Source organism: Citrus sinensis, chromosome 2 (genome assembly GCF_022201045.2).
Source record: "Citrus sinensis cultivar Valencia sweet orange chromosome 2, DVS_A1.0, whole genome shotgun sequence".
Taxonomy (NCBI): Eukaryota; Viridiplantae; Streptophyta; class Magnoliopsida; order Sapindales; family Rutaceae; genus Citrus; species Citrus sinensis.
The window spans coordinates 21,333,509-21,339,508 of NC_068557.1; positions in this window are offsets into that span (position 1 = coordinate 21,333,509).

Sequence of the window (6,000 nt, forward strand, 5' to 3'; positions counted from 1 at the left end):
ATTTTTTTAGCTTTTTATTTAATTTAAAAAGTTTGAATGATATTACTAAAACATATTCTCCAAAGTAAAATATACCTAAATAATTAATTTATTTTCATCTTTACCTAAATAAACTTACAAATTGGTATTACTATTCGTCTTTGTAACTTGTGATAATATAGTGTTGTTATCATTATTATTTCTATCTTTTTTTTTTAAGTTAGCTTTATTTATCTTTATAATTTGTATGAATTTTTTTAATATAAACTTCATAAATACAATAAAATTTATTAACATGTTCTAATTTTGAATATTAAAGGGCTATATATTCACTCAAAAGTAATTTATATTATGATAAAATACTATCTTATTTATATTCATTGAGATTTCATTCTTTGTTAAGGGTACAAATGTAATAGTACTAATTTTCATATTTGAAGTTAAAAAAAGAAAAACTTAATACTTATTTTCAAAAATTCAAATAAAAGATAAATGTCATTCAGATTTAGATATTACACTCTATTCAGAATCCAGACTAATTCAAATTTATTTGGATTTTGAAAAAATAAAAAAACACCTCATAAGTGTAAAATGAAACATATATTAAGTAAATGGAATATAAGACTCATAAACAGAAGGTAAAAAAAATAAATTAACATGAGAATGATAAATTAGTATATCATTGGTAAATAAAAGAAAATTTTATAAATATAATATAAAATTTATAAATCAACATTAAGTGTAAATTAAAACATAAACTAAGTTAACGGAACATAATAATTATAAATTCAAAGTAAACAAGTAAATTAACAATAGAATGGTAGATTGGCATATCATTGGTAAACAAAATAAAAACTTACAAATATAAGGTAAAACTTGTAAATCAACATTAAGAGCAAAGTAAAACATAAATTAAATAAATGAAGTGCATGATTTGCAAAAGGAAGGTAAAACAAGTAAATTAACATTAGAGTGGTAAATTAGTATACTATTGGTAAACGAAACAAAAAAATTAACAATTATAATTTAAGACTTGTAAATCAACATTAAATATAAAATAAAACATAAATTATGTAAATGTAATATGAGACTTGTAAATGGAAGGAAAAATAAGAAAATTAACAATAGAGTAATAAATTATTGTATTATTGGTAAACACAACTAAAACTTATAGATGTAACATAAAATTTGTAAATCAACATTTATTGTAAAATAAATTTAAATTTTGTAGATTATGCCTAAAACTTGTAAATAAAAAGTAAAATATGTAAAATAATATAAGAGGTACTAAAAAAAAACTAAAAATTTACAAGTACGAAATAAAAATTCATTATAATATTGATTACCTTATATATTTATTACAATTGATTTGATGTGAGTCATTTAATTTTTCTATTTGTGTTTATTTATACTTATGTCTTTTGTGCACTATTATTATGTTTTTATATGGTTGGTCATTTAATTATTTATAACAATTTCAATTTATATTGTTATTCTATGATACCATTTATATTATTATTTTATAATATTGCTTGTTTAATTTTTTTTTTTTTGGCTTACATGACTGGTTTAACAGGCTATCAAATTATTTTAATTTCAATAAATTAATATTTTGTTCTTGCATATATTTGTCTTTCAATACTATTATTGTAGCCTGAAGCTTGTCATAAAGATAACTTGATAAGAATCTAAAATTTTAATCTCATTAAAAGTCAAAACCAAGTTTTCAATTATGATTTTAAAAGATACTCTCTAACTTTTATGCATCAAATGTAATCCTCCAAGAAAAATACCCGAAGCGTCGATACCGGAAATAGTATGAGGTGATAGTATCTCTTTTTATTGTTGAACAAAATAATGAACTCCTAATTAATCATGAATTACATCCAACTTGCTTTCAACCATTCCTAGAAGTGAATGCAAATACGTGTGCCGGTAATGGACGTAATTAGGAGGCAAGAAAGAGCATAGTTATTACTTCGTGGTGGTCAGGGGCACTCAGTACAACGAAGCAACAATAATAGATGCCACCAGAAATGGAATGTTTATGAGAGACATAATAAGGACTATAGTGTAAAAATAAAAATACTAGAAATGGTAATGAAGAAATTTGTATTGATTTGAAGGAAAAGGACATTGATCATGCACATGCCTTATAGATAAATATTTATTAGACTTCTACCAAGCATCTAAGAAAAACAAAGGAAATATTGAGATTAATTTATTCAATAACTCTCATCTTGTTGATTAGATTCATCTTGATGTCTCTAATTTCTTTGAAAGGATATGAGGAAAAATCAATCACTCAATAGGTGATGGAAATGTCCACACTAATTAAAGCTCTCATTATTATGCTATAATTATTAAGTTACCAATAAGTTAATTTTTTTTTATAGTTTCATCATATGTACTTAATATTTATATTCAATCTTGATGTCTAACATGAATTTTTGTTTAATATAACGTTGTAGATTATATAAACAAACAAATTATCTATTTTGGAGACGAAAGTTATCGATGTATGTGTTGAGTGTTAGAAAATGCATATTTATAAAGGAAAAAACCGTCATTTTACATTTCAAGTCTTACTAACAACCCTTACTTTTATGTATTTAACCTTCTTGTGATTTAATTACATGTGTTTTATTTTAATTAAGTATTTTATGTATTTTAGGGGCATTATAGTCATTTCACAATAAAGGAGAGATCAGACGGCAAAACGGACATCACTTTTGAACTCAGGACGGTCGAAAACCTTAAGAGGAACATAAAAGGAAAAATGACACTATTCATATGTACGGTACTATTCACGTGTACGGTACTATATACGTTACTGTTCACAATACTGTTCACATAGACGGATCGATGACGTGGCATTGACCGATGATATGGCATTGACTGATGAGGTGTCACGATCCTATTGGACTAAAATTCTTATGTACTGTTGATGGTGACGTGGCAGCATATCAGTGGATGAAAAATCTCGCGTACGGTACATGCATCACACATGATTATTTTCAACCAAACCGCGTTATTGTTCATCCGAGTCAAACCGCGTTACTGTTCATCCGGGTCAAACTGTATTACTATTCATCTACGTGGTCAAACCGCGTACTGTTGACTGATGACGTGGCGCAATCCTGAGCGTCCAAACTGGTTTTAATCCGATGGCCATGATTTACTTGATGTATCTATAAAAAGGGGGCCTCTCCCCCCTAATTTGATATCTCTGAATCCATTTTTGGGATCCATTTTCTGTAATTCCTTCTCCATCTTGTATTTTCTTCGTATTTTAATAAATTTCCATTTTGCCCCTAGTTCAATTATGAGTGGCTAATTTTCTTTCAAGTTTGGGTTGAAGTTGAAGTCTCAACATGTGTCATGGGCTTTATTTGGTAAATTTATTTTCTCTTCCCCTCTAGTTTTTGTGGATGTTTTGACTTTTCGTCAACAAATAATACTAATCTTGTCTAGTACCGCCTTGGTTTCACCGGCCCTCTAGTATAAGGTTATTATTATTTGGCACGATAAGCCCTTAGCACCATATTGATTAGAGCGTGGTTCATGAGGTGTGGATTCCCCCCTCATGATTTAATTGGCATTAATACGGATTATTTAGCCCATGATGCATGTTGATACGGATCCAGATACCCAAGTACGTCATTTTAATAGAATTTATTCTTGCCATTTTAATTTAAGTTTTAACATATTCCAAATCATTTCCACCACAAATCCAATCACCCATTTACAAAATTAATTCTACACAATTAAAATCCACCTCCTCGTGGGATCGACACTCGTCACCATTAGTCTATACTACAATAGATTCGTGCGCTTGCGAGTACAGTAAAATTTGCACAACAAGTTTTTGGCGCCGTTGCCGAGGAGGTAAGTAATTTTAATTCATATAATTAAATTTTTTTTAATAATTTCTTTTATTTATTTTCTTCTATTTTTTAATTAAAAAAAAGTGAATCTACATTTAAAGGTTAGTATTTCTTTTCTTTTTCTCTTCTTTAAAATTCTGTGATTTAATTTTCAATTTATTTTTCTTTGTAATTTTTTTAATTTATTAATTTAATTTTTAGTTAATTTATTTCACGTATTTATTTTTGTGTATTTTTATAGAAAGGTTTTAATAGCGCAATAAGGTTAGTATCATAATTTCTCCCTCTTATTTATTTTTATTTGTTTTGTTCCCATCTTTATTTTCATTTTATTTGTTTTGCATGCATGGTCGTAGGTCATTATTACATAATCTTGAACCTATAGACCTTGAACTAGAAAAAACACTTCGCACACACAAACAAATTAAAAATAAAATGGATTTGCAACCACAGGAGAGGCCATTTAAGGACTACTTCAGTCCTTTAGCTAATTTGAGCACATCATGCATAAAATACCCTAATGTAGCTGCTAGGAGCTTTGAACTAAAACCTAGTGTGCTAAATTGTCTCCCCACATTTTATGGCCTAGAAAATGAGGATCCATATAATCATCTGAATGATTTTCATGCCATTTGTCAAACTTTTAAATATGAAAAATTTTCAGACGATGATGTTAAACTCAGATTATTCCCATTTTCTTTAAAAGATAGAGCCAGTTCATGGTTAAATACTTTGCCTACTAATAGCATCACATCATGGGAACAAATAGTTACAAAATTTTTGAATAAATATTTCCCAGTGCATAAAACCAATGCTATTCGCAGGGAAATCTCGGAGTTTACCCAAAGAGAGGACGAGCAATTTTTTGAAATATGGGAGCGATTCAATGGGCTACTCTTGAAGTGTCCACATCATGGGTATGAGAAATGGCACCAATGCCAATACTTTTTGGAGGGATTATTGCCGAATGTGCAAGAATGGCTAATGGCAACAAGTGGAGGAGAGCTAATGTCAAAAAGTGCATCAGAGATTTGGGAATTCTTCCAGCGACAAGCGGATAATTCCCAACAATGGAGTCGATCACTCAGGAATACTAGAAGAATTAAAGGAGTAAATGAGGTTCACATTGGCGAGTCAAGTTCAGAAATTAAAGAAGTCAAAGCGATAATTGAAGGTCTCTCTCGACAAATAGCATCGTTATCGACTGCTAAATCAACAGAGCCACATGACCATGACTCATACTCAGATCAAGCCAATGTCATAGGTGTAATGAGAAAACCATCGAATTACAACCCATACTCCAACACATATAACCCTGGATGGAGAGACCACCCCAATTTTTCATGGTCTCAAGGATTCCAACAGAACGGACCAGCAGCTCCAGCTCCAGCTCCACCAATTCCACAAAATCCTCAAGCCTCTTAGCCACCATTTAGACTATACAATCAGAACCAGAACTACACTCAGCCCAGACCATGGGAGGATGCATTCCAGAATTTCAAGAATGTTACTCACTCCACGATTGAGCAACAGAACCGCACCATTGATGGACTACGAAATGAGTTGAGAGCAGGCTTCAATTCACAAGCCCAATCAGTTTCAAGCCTTGAGAAGATAGTGGGACAACTTGCTTCTTCAGTTCAGACCTTGGCAATGACCGTTGAGAAAGGTAAGTTTCCAAGTCAACCAGTGCCTAACCCTAAAGGAGTGCATGAAGCAAGTACCAGTTCACCACAGCAGCATGGAGAAGTCAAAGTAGTAATGACCTTGCGAAAAGGAAAAGAAGTCGACAACAAAGTGGAGATGCCTGTGACAAAAGAAAATTAAATTGTACCTGTGAATGTTGAGGACTCATCACCGGCGGAGAAAGACGAAAACAACTCACGAGAATATGTTCCGAAAGCTCCATTTCCTCAGAGGTTAGCAAAAGGAAAAAAGGGAAAATCCACAGGTGAGATTCTTGAAATCTTCAAACAGGTAAGTGTTAACATCCCTTTGCTTGATGCTATTAAACAAGTTCCATCTTATGCCAAGTTTCTTAAAGACCTTTGTACTAAAAAGAGAAATATGCATGTTCAAAAGAAGACATTTTTAACAGAAAACGTTAGTTCTATACTCCAACATAAAATTCCTT